The sequence below is a fragment of the Lissotriton helveticus genome, chromosome 4_1 (assembly GCF_964261635.1).
Source record: "Lissotriton helveticus chromosome 4_1, aLisHel1.1, whole genome shotgun sequence".
Lineage (NCBI taxonomy): Eukaryota > Metazoa > Chordata > Amphibia > Caudata > Salamandridae > Lissotriton > Lissotriton helveticus.
Genome location: NC_136063.1, coordinates 1,120,630,713 through 1,120,648,747, shown reverse-complemented (window position 1 = coordinate 1,120,648,747; position 18,035 = coordinate 1,120,630,713).

Below are 18,035 nucleotides of genomic sequence, written 5' to 3'. Positions count from 1 at the left end.
TCTGCTGCTCAGCCTCCGAGACATTTTCTTATACTCTTTTTAGTTCGCCCCAGGTATCTGTCACTTTCATCAACATGGTAAAGTTAGTGCCCTCCTCAGACTCACATGTAATAGTTCCATTAAATGTGCAGGCCAACAAAGCACAATATTGTGCTACTGAATCGGAGTACACATTTCCCATGGCTATATAATCATTTTCACTTTGATGAGCTGCACATTTAACAACTGCATTTTCAACTGGTGACTGGAGAGCATTCGTTAAATCCTTCACCTGCACCTTGTTCCTAGTTGGGGTCCTGAAGAGGTCATAAACCCCTTTGTGACCATGATTGCCCAAAATCATGGACAACGCCAAGGCCATACTGACTATCTGTAAATATGGTGACTCTCATCTGGGCAGTTAAACAGCATGCTCTGGTAAGGGCAATCAATTCTGCAACTTGTGCTGAGGTAACCCCTTTAAGCCATAAAGTCTCAACAACATAATTTATTGTACACACAGTGTAAGCTGCTCTTAGGGAACCTTTGTTAATTCTCAAGCATGAGCTATCTACAAAAAGTACATAATCTGGCTCAATCAGGGGTTCATCGTTTATTTCTGGTCTAGGCTTTGTGCATAAATCCATGATATCTAAACAAATATGTTCAACTTCTTAACATACATCATAATTTATTGGTAATAACGTAGCAGGATTCAGTATGTGGCATCGTGGAATAATAATATTCACAGAGGATAGGATCCTCGGTTCATATTTTATTAATCTGTTATAGGTCATGTGCTGTATTTTCGTTCTTGTCAATAGAAGCTCCACAGAGTAAGGGATAATTACAGTTGCTGGATATCCCATCACTATGCTTTCCCTCTTTTTCAGACTAGAGCTCACTGCAGCAATGGATTTGAGACAGCCAGGCAGACCTGCGGCAACAGGGTCAAGAGTTCTAGAAAAATATGCCACAAGTTTCCGTGCATCTCCATGTTCTGTGTTTGAGTTTGAGTTTGAGTTTGAGTTTGAGTTTGAGTTGGGATTTATAAAGCGCGTAGCTACCCTAGGGCGTCCCAGCGCTGACATGACCTAAGTTCCAGAGGGGAGAGCAGAAGAATTACAGATTTATGGGAAGAGCCAAGTTTTTAATTGCCTCCGAAAGGCCAGGAGGTTGTGTTCTCTCCGCATGGCGAGAGGGAGGGCGTTCCACAGTTTTGGGGCGTTGTAAGAGAACAAGCGCCCCACGGATCGGGACTTTTTTAATCTGGGAATGCTGGCGAGGGAAAGAGAGTCTGATCTGAGTTGTTTGTTAGAATGGTTGGGCTTAACAAAGGGTCTCAGAATCGGGGGGCCTCTGCCTTGCATTATTTTATGCAAGATGCATAAGGTCTTAAAGGTAATCCTTTCTTTGACCGGGAGCCAGTGTAGGCTTTTGAGTGCTGGTTTGGCCGAGAATCTTGATTTGGTTCCGGTTAGGAGTCTGGCCGCAGCGTTCTGGGCGCATTGTAGTCTATAAATGACTGATGCCGGTGCCCCCAGGTACAGGACGTTGCCATAGTCCAGTCTGGAGTTCACCAACCCCTGCATCAGCAGTTTCCTTGATTGAAAGGGAATCAGGTGGAGGATTTTTCGTGCCATACGAATGAGGCCAAGGCAGGTGCCCGAGGTTTTTCTGGCCTGAGTTTTGAAGTTGAGGTCTTGATCCAACCAAATGCCAAGACTCTTAACTTAAGAAAGCGCAGCCCTCCGTCTCAGTACAAAAATGAAAAAACTCTGCACATGAGCCGCAGTAAAGACTTAGCCACCAAGGAAAAGTTGGGAGTCCACTGTCTGAAGTAGACAACCATTCAGAGAAACATCCTAACTACCTTCTGTGTCCGAGGTAGATTCATTTGAAGAATTGCTTCCACTCTCTCTGGGGACACCTTTCTAGCTCCTTCTTTAATTATGTGCCCCAGATATTGAACTTCTTTCTGCCGTACTACAGTTTCCCTGGGGGACACTTTTCAACCAGGTGATTTAACAAAGCTATGGTAACTTGTTTACATGCTTCTCGTGTCTCTGATGCCACAATCAGGTCACCTATATACTGCACTAATACTAATCTATAGGGCATTTGTAATGACTCCAGATTCTTTTTCAAGAGCTGGTTACATTCTGATGTACTCTCTGTATACCCTTGTGGGACTCTGTACCATGCCAAAACTCGCTGAAATACAAAGGAAAAAAAGGAACTTACAGTTTTCATGTCATAGCACCAAGAAAAACACCTGAGAGAGATCAATGACTATAAAACATTCTGCAGTACAAGGATTCTGAAGCAATATTGTGGCTGGATTCGATACCAAGTGACAACATGGGATGACAATTTCATTAATTTTTCTCGGGTCCTGTACAATCCGATATTTTCCATTTAGTTTCTGTGAACCCATGATTGGAGAGTTACATGGACTTCCAAATAATTCTCTCAAGATCCCTTTCTGTAACATGTCCTCTATTACAGGTGTTATTTCTGCAATTGTTTATGGAGATAAGTGGTATGGCGGGGTTATTGGCAACACCACATTCTTTTTTACAGTATTCTGAACTTGTTCCATTCTGTTAATTAATCCAATACATTTTCGTGGGAGATCCCGTACTTCTGGATTCACTGTTCCCTTTAGATCAGTAGGCAATTCTTCAATTGTCATTAAAGGGAATAATTCTACTGCTGTCTTTTGCAGAATCATTCTAAATCCCACATCTTCATTGTTGATCTACAGTTCATCACCATCTGGTGTGCAATGGGTTGTGAAATTTAACTTACACAACAAATCTCTTCCTAACAGATTTACAGGACACGTGTCACACATTGATGCTTATTCTCAAAAGTACCTATTTTTTACATGGACCCCTTCTGCAATTGGATTCGTAATCTGTCTATTTGAAACTCCTACAACTTGGATCTTATTTCCCGAGAGGGGTAGGTGTGGGACTACCACAGTTCTAACAGTGGGTCTGGTAGTGCCAGTATCTACAAGAAAAGATACTGATTGGCCATTCACCTCACCATCTACATATGATCTAGTCTAGTCTACCTCCAAGACCGCGCCAAGCACGCAATCTTCCTAACCTCTCTGGCCCTCTCATAGAGAAGTATCTTAGTCTGAGCCACCACTTCCAAAAACAGGAAATTGCTGAAAGCATTCTGACCTGCACTTTGGAACTGTTGCATCGCATTCTGATCCTTATTCTGGAAATAATTTGAGTTTGCTTTTGGCATCTGATTTGTGTTGAATTTGGGGTTCCCCATATTTTGTGGGATCATTTGTGTTTGTGGAACCTATATCAATGGGACTTTTTTTGCATTGCCATCTGCATCTGTTGCACTGACATCTTTTGCATTTGTACTCCTCTCTCTATTATCACATTACCATTTGCATTATCAGGATTAAATCTACATTCCCACTTCCAATGCACGACAAGGAGTCATTTTCTTCAATGCCAAAACTTCCATTTCAGGACCGGGATCAATAGATACTACTCTACCTCTACCCTGCGGAACACCAAGTCCTCCAGAATCTCCCTGAAAACCCATCTGTGAAACAACACCTTGCATTCCCCAAGGACTACCTGTAAAAGAAGTATTTTGAATCCCAGTCTGTGCTAATGTTTTCTGTGCCAACTTAAATTTCTCTTTAATCTTTTTCTGCTACATTTTTAATTCATCGTCACATTATTTTTAATATCACAGGATCTCATCAAGTGACTTAATATGTCAACAGATTAGAGTCTGGGTTGCATGTGAACTAATTTCTGGTCTCAACCCTCACACAAACTGTGACACAAACATACCCATATCCTTCCCTTCAGAGTATTCTCTTCTACTGTGATGTTGAAACACCTGCAACAAACATTTATGATACTCGGGAACTGTTTCCTTTGCCTCCTGTGTAGTTTGATTAATTTTCAGCCAACCTAAATCTTTTGGTGGCACTCAACCTCTCAGGAAAGTAATCACTGCTTCATACTTTCCATAACTATGGAAGATGGCGCATTTGTGCGTTTGTCAATCATGGCCATTGTACAGCAGTCTTACATTCAGCCCACAAATCACTTGCCACTACAATCTCAAATAGTGTATCCGAATCTGTCCACAACACTTTCAAAATTTCCACAAATCATTCAACTTGTGTGACCACTGCACAGGTTTGTTTGTCTCTCAATTTTTTTAAATTGTTCGTAAATGCTGTAAGATCACCTCTGCTCCAAGACACATGTATGCATATTCCTCCTGCTAATTTCCAAGGGGATAAGCAGAATCTCCCTCTTCGTCTGGCTTTTTATTTTCTCTCAGAAATTCGCCCAATAATATCTCCTAACTCAATTTTTAATCTTGGCCAATTTAGCGGCCTCATTTTCTCAGGATCTGGGTTAGTCATTTGCATTGCACCTTCTGTCCTTTTAACACCAATAGCCTCCTCAAGCCACAGTGGAAAGATTCCTTTTTCGAACAGGTTAATTTCTTCTTGGGTCCAACTTCTCAAGATCCGCAAAGAGGCCATGGGCCTGGGGGTACGCGCGTTTAACACAACACATATTGCGTCTGCATATGCTGACGACACTATCCTTTACTTTAAGGACCTTATGACCAGTCTGGTACCCATCCCGACTCTACTTAAAAGTTTTGGACAGATATCGGGTTTGATGATCAATGCCCAGAAATCCCATGCCTTCTTTATGCGACATAGGGAGGCCCCTGACCCGATAGCCTTTAGCGACCTCTGCTATTTCCAGCTCTTCTAATTCAGGTTTTAAATCGAAGATGTTCTTTGCAAATTCCTCTATTTTCTTTCTCTCATCAGCTATGTGGTAGCAGCAATTAGTTACTTTTATCATCTTGCATTCTCTGCCTTTTTCTTTAAGTAGAACCATTGAACATATAGGAATCCGCTCAGTGTTTACCACTAATAAAGCTCAAGAAGTGCTTGTTGCCAGCTTTTCAACAACAGTTGATAGTTTTCTAATCTTGCCATCATTTAAAATGACTCCTACTGGCTCCCTTACTTTTCTCATTATACCTGAGTGACCTCCCGGATAGTTTTCTGCAGGTTGACAATTTCCCTCCAAAGATTGCATCATGTAACATACATATAATAATGCATGCAGACGATGTGGTCATTTTCAACCTTACCCCATTTGGATTACAAAGGAACCTAGACGTTCTAACAAAATACACAAAAGAAAACGTATTGGTTCCAAATATAACAAAAACGAAAGTAGTCCCATTGAGAGGGAAAACGTTATATAAAATACAACTGGACATTAGGTGGAGAAACGATAGAAGTGGTAAAAGAATATATCTACCTGGGGCAAATAGTCTCCCAAACATTATCAAACTCTCCTCACCTGCAGCATTTGAATCGTAAAGCAGATATTCACGAGGGGGCGCTCTTACGATTATATTCTTCTTCCGGCCAAAGGTACTTCTCTTCTTTATTACAGGTTTACAGCTCTAAAATCCCCCCTATCCTATCCTATGCTCTGGAATAGATTACAATTAACCAGTGGCATCTAAATCAAACTAAAGAAGGGAAAATTCTCCGCAAATTGGCTAAGGCCCACCATGCTGTCCCGGCACAAGCACAGCGTTTGGAATGTTCTCTAGTCAGCTCCTTTGCCAGAGCCATTAACAACATATTAAGGGGGTTCGGCTATGGGGGAACACGCTTCCGGATAGCCGCAAGTGACCGCTGCCACGCCCCCGCAAACATGGCGATTATCGACCGCGAGGACGCCGCAGCTATGCTGTGATTCTCCAGCTCGAGCACCCGGCTCTTAGCAGAAGCGCATCACGATAAGGATCGCGATAAGGATAAGGATTGTGCCGCGGCTTCTCTTTCCCACGGCTTTGGTGAGGCCGTACCTCGGAGCCAGCAGGGGATGGCAGTGAATGGAGGATTAAGCGACGCCCTAGGAGGAGCAGCTGGAGGTCGCTGGAGGTGACGTGAGGCGAGTCGTGGAGGGGGTGCTTATCTCCAGATGACTGCGAAACCTGCCGCAAGGTGTGCCAAGTTTAATTTCAAGCAGAAGAAGGCCGAGGCTGCACTGTCAGAATATTTTTCTCTGAGGGAAAAGGGGAAGAAAAGAAATACAGTGGGCAAAGGGTGAAGGGGGTGGAGAAGAAATGATAAGAGGGAGAAAGAAAAAAGAGAAAGAGAGATATAAGAGAAAGTGGTGATAATGGGGAAGCCCCAGAAAGATACTGCCATGGCAAGCAAGTCCAACAAAACTGATGCTTCAGCTGTTGCTGTTGCAGCTCGCTTAAAGTGTAAAACTCGCTAGGCACGAGCTAAGAGGAAAGCTACGCTCCGGGGCAACAAGGAAAAAGAAAAGGAAAATAACTACAGCTCCCCTGACCCTAATAGCACCTCAGATATTTCTGAAGACAAGTCTCCATCTGTCTTTGTTTCTCCTCAATGTGAAGGTCTGCTCCACTCGGTGTTAGAACCAGAACACACATCACCGGGACAGTCTGAGGTTGTTGTTTCAACATCTCCCAAAGATAATTCTACACAGGACGATCTGGCGAAAGCTGGTAAGGGAGTGAAGGATTATCCACTGTTTATAAAAAAATCTACTCTGCAGATCTCACAATCCCCTCCACCAACTGTGTCTGTAGCTGTAACTTCACTTCAGCCCCCGAGTCACCTAATATTCCGTTGCTGGAGCAAGGAGTAGCTCTAACAGGATTACGAGAACAAGGAAACCTGACTCCTAAGGGGGATGGTGCAGCTCAAGGATATCGGGGACTAGACCCCGCGGGAAATCCAAGTCTGCAGCAAAAAATAGCTTCAACACAAGTATTAACAACAGCTCCAGCTCACCCTATACCTCCAAGCACCTCGAACACATCAAGATTAAGTTCCATTCAGGCGCAGCTTTCACCTCAATTACAAACTCACTCACCAAGACAATCTCCCTCAGAGAATGGTTTGGAGAATGGCTTGGTCTTGCTGGATCCCGGGGCCGAAGGCAGGACTTTTGCAGATAAAGCTCAATCGAATAGTCCTCATCAAAATTTGGAGACTGGAAGGGTCTTTCAGCTAGACATCAAGGAGATGCTGAATCTGATCTTAGGAGAGGTTCTCGAAATGAAGAAAACACAACAAATGGAAATCGCTGCCCTGCATCAGAGGCTAGGGAAAATCGAAGAAGCGATGCTGGGGTTGCCCGTGAGGCTACAGGAAGCGGAAGCCAGAATATCGGTTCTGGAGGATCAAATGAACCTGGCCATGGGAGAGGTAAAGGAGGCAGCTAAAAAGAAAAACTACCTCGAGTATAAGCTGTAAGAGCTTGAAAATCACTCGCGGAGGTCTAACCTTCACATTGTTGGGGTTCCCGAGGGGATTGAGGGCTCCCAACTTCTCCTGTGGGTAAACTTGTTCATCAAACAGCATGTTCTTCCTGAATTTGAGGGCGATCTCACCATCACAAGAGCCCATCGAGTCCCTGCACAGCCTTTTCCAAACTGTCCGATACCCAGAACCATCTTACTTAACTTTGCTGACTTTCTAATAAAAGAAAGGATTTTGTCCAAAGCGATTCAGCAAAGGCAATTTTTTGTGAACGAGACTACCAAGTGTCGTATGTTCTCTGACATGACTGCGGTGGCAGCCCGCAGGAGAAAATCATTTGGAAAAATATAGCATTTGTTTAAAGCCCACGGTGCGCAGGCATCAATTGCCCAGCAATCAAAGCTTAGAGTTTTAGTAAAGGGAAAGTTTTTCATGTTTTCAGATCTTGAGGAGGCACAGGCCCTGTTGAAGGAGATCTCAGCAGGTTCTAGTGGGTAAACATGCAATATTGAAATAGAGGGTAAAAGTCTCCCTTTTTTTTTCTCTTTCTTGAAGGAATATGGCTTTATGTTATCAGATTTTGCAGAGGCTTGAATGTATTGAATTGATATATTGTGGTACTTCAGTTGTAAATCGTCTATTGTTAAAGAATATTATGGTTACCGATTTATACTCTATTTGAGGCAGCCTCTTGGCCAAACTAGAAAGGGATTTATATATATGTGTTGTATGTTGGTGCAGGTCTAAATAGACCTCTTTTTTCTCTTCTGTTAAAAAGTTTTGGGGGGTATGCATGGTCACTGAGGGTGTAATTCCATGACACCCACGGAAATTCTTGGGAGGGGCGAAATGTGGATAGAGTGGGGGGATGGGTTTTTTCCACATTTCATGAGGTGGGTTTCTGCTTGGGGTGGGTTATAGTGCACAGCAAGAAAAAGAGCGCGAGCAAAAGGTTCAGAGAGTCTAGGAATGTACAAAATAGGATTGACTATGGAGACCAGTAAATGCAAGATTCTATCGCAGGGCTCGAAAATTCCACTCGACCTCTCGCAGAGTCGAGCTAAATTTAACAAGGTCGAGCTGTTTTTAGGTCCTACTCGCCCTTTCTGGCGAGTAGGAAAATATACCAACTTTTGTCCTCTGTCTGTGAAAACAAAACAAATGTGACAAGATAACAAGATTTAAAGGCATTTTTATTGGTCACAAAGTTAATGAGCAATAGAGATGCCTTTAAATCTTGTTATCTTGTCAAATTTGCTCCGCTTTCAGAGACGGAGGTCAAGTAGGTTGCAGTTAGGTCGAGGACATTTTTTAAGGTAGTAGTCCTGCAGGACTAGTACCATTTTTTGGATTTTTCGAGCCCTGTATCGGTCAATACTAACGGATTATTGAACAAAAGGAAATACAGTGCTCTCATTAGATGGCTGTCCTCACTAAATCCCCAAGTCCTTTTTCTTCAGGAGATGCATTTGAAATCCAACTCCCCTAATTTGTTTATACCTAAGTCTTTATCTAAAGCCTTTTATGCGTCTTCAGGTCTGGCGGTTAGAGGGGTGGCGATTTACTTTTCCAATAAACTCCCCTGGGAATTTATACAGATACACACGGATGCATTAGTGAGGTGGATATGGGTAGTAGCAAAGGTACAGGGGGAAACATTAAATTTCATAAATTATTATGGCCCTATATCAGATGATATTGCATCTTTGGTCCAGATCAATGATTTATTGATGAGATCTTCTGGACAAGTTGTATTTGGTGGAGATTTTAATTATATTTAGGATATTAGGAAAGACAATTCGAATAAAAACAAAAAACAATTAAAACCTAATACAAAAAAAATAATGGGAGCCATTATACAAGAATATCAATTGGAGGACCCATGGCGTAGAATCAACTTAGATAAAGAATTCTACATCTGCTACTCACATCGTTTCCAGACAGCATCCTGAATAGACTACTTTCTTACCTCCAGATCCCTTCAGATTCAAGATGCATGCGTAGGCTGTAATCCGTTCTCAGACCATGCTTACATAGGGGTAGATCTGGTGCTTGGGGGAAAAGCAAGGGAACGTTCCAGGTGGCAGCTTCTCCTTTTTCCGTGTGGGGGGATTTAAGGCAGCAGCTTGCGGACAGATAATAGCCTATACGGCTGCTCAGGCTAACAACCGAAGGTCCAAGATAGTTCAGTTACAAGCCAAAATGTATCAAGAATATGCTCACCAACTCCAACATCTTCTAAATAGGTATGAGCAGGCAAGAGCTGCACTGAGGGACTTTTTTACTTCAGAAGAAGTTTGTAATTCGCGTATTTACCAATAGCGGGTATATGAAGAAAGCCAGTTAATTGGCAAATTCTTGGTGAATTCCACAAGGAAAAAACAAGAACTATCTATAATAACTAAAATTACGGATCCATTGACTGGGCATAAAATTGTTGAAAGTGATAATATCGAGCAGATTTTTTTGTAACACTTCCGTCAACTATACTCTACTGAGTATTTAGTGGAGGAGGAACAAATTCAGGAATATTTTATCAACATAAATGTCCCTCAGCTATCAGATAATCGGATAGGTGATCTAGGCAGGGAAATAGAAACGATCGAGATATCAACAGCCATCAAATCAACAGCAGGGGCTAAAGCTTGCGGGCAGGATGGCTTCCCTATCAAGTTCTATAAGGCCTTTATAAAAGAACTTGCCATTCCATTGAAACATCTATTTAATTTTATTAAGAAAGGGGTGAGGTCCCAGAGGTTTTTAAAGAGGCAATTATTGTTTCTTTCGTAAAAAAGGATAAAAACCCAGAAGATCTGAATTCATACAGGCCTATTAGTCTCTGTTGAATACTGACTATAAAATTATGATGAAAGTTTGGGCTGAACGCCTTGTACTAGAAACAATACATAGGGATCAAACCGGCTTTATAGCCGGGACATCAATGACAACAAACACTCAGTTCTTAATTCAGGCACTAGACTATTTTACTACGAACATAATTCCGGCTAGCATCATAATGGTCGACGCGGAGAAAGCTTTCGACCTAGTGAAGTGGAAAACCCTGTTTTACACCTTGGGCCGGTTTGGATTTCCCGCACAGGTGGTTAGTATGTTGCGTAATATATATCAGGGGGCCACGGCTCAGGTTATAATAAATTCAAATCGTGCGGGTGGGATAAAAATAAATCGGGGAACCAGGCAGGGCTGCCCGCTTTCGCCTTTTCTTTTCACCTTTTTTATTGAACCCTTGGTTTTAAAAATTCGAAATAATGTTGCCATCCTGCCCCCAATTCCCGGTATGTCTAAGGTAAAACTTTTTGCTGATGATATTATATTATACCTAACTCCCGACAGAGACAATTTCGAAACTGCATTTATGGAATTCAGTGAGTTCGAACAAATAGGTGGATATAAAATAAACGCTAGGAAAACTGAGGTTCTGGCCCTTAATACTGATTTGAACTCCTTTCCATCTTGTCTAAGGACTCAAGCACTAAAAAGCGATCCTATAAGATATCTCGGGATTTATGTATCTGAACAGTATCATCAGCTATTTGAATTGAACTATTTAAAAATGAAGAACAAGATCCGGAAATTGTTGGACCAATGGGCACTACTCCCTCTTTCGATCATAGGCAGAGTCTCAATGATCAAAATGTCTATATTACCTTTGTTAATTTTTTTATTTTCTAGTGCACCCTGCCTGAGGGCTAAGGCCTGCTAGAGGGGGTCTTACCTTTATGTCATGCAGTGTCTATGGGCATGGCACACAGGGATGTGTGCCATACAGACTCTTCAGTTTTGTCTGTACCAAGGCATGCAGGCTGCATTGGCAGTGTGCATGTGCATAGTGAGGCATTGCTTAAAACGGCATGTTTCATGCTGCAGCCCTTAAGGACCCTGTTTAACCATAAGGCCCTTGTTTCCAGGGGTAACTTTTACTAGGGACGTATATTAGAGCTACAGGGGGCCAATTGTGGTATAGTTTTTGGGAAAGAATACTGGCATTGGGAACCTGGTTAGCAGGGACCCAGTACTCTTCAGTCAAATTTGCATCAAAAGGCCAGGCAAAAGGCCGGGGGCTACTGCAACAGAAACCCACTTTCCTACAACCACTTACTGGGGTACTACTTCCAGAACTATCAGTTGTAGTCCCAGAAGGCAGGTATCGAGCAGCCAACATCTCTTCTAATAAATAATCTCCCAAATCACTATCTGTTTCATTTTCTTCTTTTTTTCTCTCCCTATCTTTTTCTTTTGTATTCTCTTTCTTTCCTTTCTCCAGCATCTCCGTAGAAATTGCTAAATATAGCCTAGTACCTTCAACTATAGCTTTCTTTCATGTACGCTGTTTGTCATCCCATTTAGCGTCTGCATTATTACTCATTGTTCTCTTAGACTTTTTACTGGTACCTCTCCCTCTCTTTCTCCATTGCTGCTTTCCCCAACATGCTTAAGGCTTTAAATTACACAGTTCTAAGTGGTGTTTTCATTTCACATAACTTCTCTCTTAATTTGTTGATGATTCTTATTTCAAAACTCTCATATATTAGAAACCTCAATGGACCCTTTTTCTCAGTAATCTTACACCATTGACGTAGCCATAAACAGGCATCTAATTCTACCTCAGTTAACATAGAAGGTGCAGGTGTACCTAAAAGGTGAGCCTCTTTAACTTTCTCTATTAGAACTGTAACATTTCCTCTCACAACACTTGTAAATCCTTTAAAAAATGGCATGTTTTCACAAAACTTGTAAACAACTAGTCCACAGTTCAATATTATGATTTGTTCCGCAAACATCAGTTTCTCCTTCCAATCCTGTTTCAGTCGTTATTCTATTAAAATTCTGTCCTTGAATCTCAATACGGTATTCACAACTCAGTGACCTATTACAGAGTTGACCTTGACGTCGTCAACCTTTCCCACACCAACCGATCATTCCCTGCACGGACCACTATGACTCGTGAGCTAACTCCCTGAAGCAGTTCACCCTCCTTTACAAGTTCCCTCGTATTTTCACAAATCACAAACTTTTATTGAGACAACTCATATATCAGTTCTTGTTTGCTTTCTAAAAGGAAAAATTGATAGTAATTCAACAACCAGGATATTTAAGGTTTTACATCTGCCGTCTTTTATCATCCACACAGAAAATCATCATTCGCAGGTCAATTCTCAACTAGCGTGAAATCGCCCTAATCAATGCAGCTTCTCCTGTTTGAGCAATTAGGTTCTTCCAACAGCAATCAATATTAGTCAACCACCGCAATTTATTCATATTTGTATCTCAATTGTGTTGGTACCTCACACTGTACACCATAAAAATCTTTTGCTAACAAGAATGTATTCATGTGTCTTCTACACTTGTCTCAATCTTTTATTGTCCTAGGATATAGGAAATCGCAAAGTCTGAATTCAACAATCTCTTCACGTAAAACATGTATCAATAATCACCTATTTTCATCAAGGATCTTATCTGAATCCCATAACACAAAAAAACACAACTGCAATCACAATAGATGTTTCATCACCTTATTAATACTCACACCTGCAAAACAGCAACAGCCTTCAAAAAACGCAGCTTGACAGCTCCTCAAGCTCGAGGCATTGGATTACAGGATTCAGATATTGTTTTCTAAACTTGGGATTTATTTTAACAGCTTGCTCTGAGCAATTAAAGCCATTACCCTGCTACCAGTAAACTGACAGCACGGTACTGGGGCCTAAAGTAATTTCGTAGGGTCATTTATGTCCAAGTTGAGCCCACCTTCCTACACAAAGGGGCCCATTACGATGTCCGCTCACCACCGTAACGGTAAATGGGACCAACCGTCAGAGATGCAGTGGTCTCACTGTGCCTATTAGGATGCGACCGCCACCCTGGCTGTCACATCCTGCATATTTAACAATGTGGCGGGTGGTGCTGTAAGCAGCATCCACCAAAATGTTAAAAAGGCATATTGTGCAATGGCATGCACAATGCAAATGAAGGGGGTACCATGGTTACCACCCCATATGCACCCCCCACCCCCCAAACACCCGGGGGGCCGCAACGGGCCCCCCAAGCCAAGACTGCATGCCTTTTCATGGTGGAGTCTCCGCCATGGAAAGGCATTCTACTGCCCCCATCATAATATGGATGGCGGTGCCTGCAAGGCACAGCCACCATATTGTGGCACTTTTCCGCCCAACAGGCAATCGTGACAATTACCTGCAGGCGGGAAAACGGCAGACGGACTCTACGTCCGCTGTGGTACTCCCGCCTGACTAATGTGGCAGGGGGTAAATAGCCGTCCGGCGGTGAGTTTTGGTGGGCGGATCGCCACCGCCAGTCGGACGGTGGCAATCCGCCCGCCATGATAATAGGCCCCCTAAGTCTTTCTTCTCCTGCGATGGACCTTTGAATTGTGTATTATATGTCAAGGTGCAAGTTAGACATTAAATAACAGTTTAGGTCCAGTGAATGATAAGAGCTGCGTTTTCATTTTAAAATGTTATTTTTCTCAATAAAAGATTAGTAAAGATCTTTATTTATTTTGGGTATTTATTTAATAGGTCTATCAATCAAATAATGTTACAGTAATCTCATCAAAAAGAATATTGGTTAGAGTAAGTCATCATAAAACTCAAATGCATTTAAGCACGTTCCAGAAAGGAAATAAGCTCCCTATTCTATGGAATAAGGATCAGAGTTTTAATCTATTTGAAACTCCTGAAGAGTTCTAAATCAAATGGAAACGAAATGAGCATGAAGCTTCAAAATTTAGTAAAAAAGCAGAATTAACCAGGAAGAGTATTTCATAAGACTCAGCCGAGTCTTAGATCAGCAGGAAGTTGAGTTGCAGTAGCAATCTGTTGAATCCAAGTGAGTCAGGTAAAGGAGGGAAACCGTAGCAGCAGTAGCTACCGCCGTCAGCAAGGTCTAGGTTACTCCTCCAAGCAAAAAGCATGGAAGAGAAGAGGCTCTAGCTACATAAAAACACTGACTAATATGAAATTCAAGAAAACATATTGAAATCATTGTTGCTTGTTTCTTACTCCAAGAGGCAATGAGAGGCCAGGGATCTTTAGTAAGAAAGTTCAGTTCCTCTGTTCCGGCAGAAATGCACGTGGATTCAACTTTTTATTATGTTGTTAGCTAATGACAATCATGCAAGGTTATATTCTGGAAACATCAGGCACAATTTTCATTGGTTTCTCTTACTCATTGACCTTTTATATCTCTACTTGTTTCACTGCGAAAATAATGAATCACTAACTAAAGAACAAACTCACTATTGGGCAATACATTCTTTTATATTAAACGATAATTCATTATTGTTTAACTGTGCAAGGTTATATTATGAAATTATTTGAAAAAAACAATTGAGTAGGAAGTTCATGACATTTTAGAGTGAAATGTTGCATAGTAAATTTACACATTTTGTGAAATTCCACAGTTTTGACAGCATCTCTGAGCATCACTTTAAGATCAAGCTTCTAAATCGCGTTGTGCACATTTCAGCAATATCGAGTGCTTTTCTTTAGATTAGCAAAAACTGTAGTAAGGGTTTTTCTGCAGCCTACATGAATAACAATGACTCCCTACTGTGATACCCTCTTTTCAGCACATTAAGCATACTATATCGATTAATTTTCCGTTCTTTTTTTAGACTCTATTACTTCACCTTACATAGGTACTATACTATTGCCGCAACTTGCAGATGATTTTGGTAACATCAGTGAGAGTAGCACTGCTTGTATATCTTTCATACTAGTCATAAATTGGATAAAAACATACCTCTGCATTACTACTACAAATATTCAAGATCTTTGGACCAATTTCTAAGGCACTGTCTGAACAAAATATTTTAGATACCACAGAGATTGGGTTGGTCTAATGAAGGCAGCTCCACTTCTGCTCTGATGCTTTTGGCACTGCCTGGTCCAATGCTAAATGCAACCTCCTCTTGCCAGCATCATGTTCCAAAATCTTTGTTTCTAGTGAGGTAAAAGGAAACCTAATACCATGCATGCAGCTTAATTCCTTCCTGCCCAAAACATACAGTCTAGCACAGTAGTGTGCCTGTACTGTGAACTTCAGCTTGCAATAGAAATTTTGCAGCAAAACAAAGAGTGGGTCCTTCCCAAAAGCCAGTTTGTGCCCTCAGCTGCTAAGACAGTTGTAGACTGAATGCATATCTGCCTTTAGACTATGTTCATTTAGGAAATATCTCTCCTGCTGGAGGTACAGACTAGAAAAAATATTTGATTAAGGGAGCCACAGTAAGTTAAAAAGAAATATTTGAAGTGTCATGGAGGAGTATGTGTTCCTCATTAGCTAAAGTCACTTGAGGTGTTTAAGCACAAAGATACTCTTTATCTTACCCACAGAAACATCAATCCACTGAGCTACCACTCTGAATGTGATGTAAAAGGCCCCATTGAATTCTTCTCATCATCCTTCTCAGGACAAAATATATTTGACTTGTGTAACCATATCGTCGAAGTCTTACTTGTTCCTCCTGATGATGTTGTGTTTCTTGCTTGAGAACCATGACTCTGCTTCCCAGGATACATACTTCTCCTTGGATTGTAGCTCAAATGATCCAATACCTTCATGTCTGCGGCTGCCAAATTGATCTCTATTGACAGTTTAGTCTGTGTAATATGACTACCTTGCAATAACAACAAAACCGAGTGTACTCTAAAAGCACTAAACATATTGTGAAATTGTAAAGCATATGTTCAACACTTGGATTTCTTGGTGCTGATATAGCAGGTGTTTTTTATCCAACTCAATAGCTTTCATTTTTATCAAACTTAGAAGGACGAAAGGCTGAGTGGACCTAAGTGATATAGGGCCGCTTTCCACCTCTGGATACTGGTGTCTGTAATCCTTTGTAAGGTGCTGCCGTCACTCTCTGTCTGAAAGTCAGCCGCGGTCCGTGCAGGTAACAGCAGTGAGGCGGTAGGGCTGGGCCGTGCGGGGGGAGGGGGGGGGGGTATTTTGAGGGACAATGCAAACGGAAAATCAATTATTTATTTAATTTTCCCTCAGCATCATCCCTCGAAATCCCCCCCTCACGTGGCCCATCGCTGTTACATGCACGGACCGCGGCTGCTGAAAGTGCAGCATGTGTGAATATCTGTATTCAATTCCAAAAGTAGGACACATCATATTGATTTGTTTCAACAAGTACTGGGCATGTCAGTGAAAAACCATGTCCGAAATAGATGGTAAAAGATAAACAAATATAGCTTGTCAAACTTAAATTCCATATCACACTCTTCTTTCACCCTTCCTTTCTTCCATAGTATTACTATCTTAGCCCCCTTTACGAATTTTAGTAAGGCTATGTCATGCCTGCAATCAATATGGAATGTGATATGTATTACACATAACATATCATGTTCAGAAGATATATAAAGAAATAGAGGCTACACAACATAACAGACAGCAGTAACATATTAGATAATATCTACATAACACAGCATACACATGATTCATAACATAAAAACCATAGTTTCATACTACACAAAAACATATAATATACAACAATTAACAATAAAACAAAAAACACGACATAAACAGCATCTATATAGCAGTCAACAGTTGCATAAAACCTGACAGACAGCGGCAACACAGCATACCATGCACCCCATGCACGCCCTAAGTGCGCTGGGGATGCCCAGACGTGGGTCCCAGGCACTCCACACCACTGGAATCAAGCTAGCCGGGCTGAAGAGAGGTGTTACCTCGAAACCGGTCCGGTCCTCGGATGCTTGATTCCGTTCTGGGAAGGACATGGCTTTTGTAGTTCGGACTGGACTGTTTCCATGGGGCAACAGGGTCAGAGCTGATTTGCATATCGCCATTGTCTAACCCAGGGTGGTGTGGAGTGCAAAAAAACGATGGATTTGGGCCCAGATCTTTTGACTGGGGGAGTGTGTGACATTGATCCACATTCAGTCCATCACTTGTTGTTTTTGCAATTGCCGCCCTAAGTGCGCTGGGGATGCCCAGACGTGGGTCCCAGGCACTCCACACCACTGGAATCAAGCTAGCCGGGCTGAAGAGAGGTGTTACCTCGAAACCGGTCCGGTCCTCGGATGCTTGATTCCGTTCTGGGAAGGACATGGCTTTTGTAGTTCGGACTGGACTGTTCCCATGGGGCAACAGGGTCAGAGCTGATTTGCATATCGCCATTGTCTAACCCAGGGTGGTGTGGAGTGCAAAAAAACGATGGATTTGGGCCCAGATCTTTTGCCTGGGGGAGTGTGTGACATTGATCCACATTCAGTCCATCACTTGTTGTTTTTGCAATTGCCGCCCTAAGTGCGCTGGGGATGCCCAGACGTGGGTCCCAGGCACTCCACACCACTGGAATCAAGCTAGCCGGGCTGAAGAGAGGTGTTACCTCGAAACCGGTCCGGTCCTCGGATGCTTGATTCCGTTCTGGGAAGGACATGGCTTTTGTAGTTCGGACTGGACTGTTCCCATGGGGCAACAGGGTCAGAGCTGATTTGCATATCGCCATTGTCTAACCCAGGGTGGTGTGGAGTGCAAAAAAACGATGGATTTGGGCCCAGATCTTTTGACTGGGGGAGTGTGTGACATTGATCCACATTCAGTCCATCACTTGTTGTTTTTGCAATTGCCGCCCCAGGGGCAGCTGGCAGATTCTAAAAGTTATGGGGCGGAAAATTCCAATCCAAAATGAACGACTGAG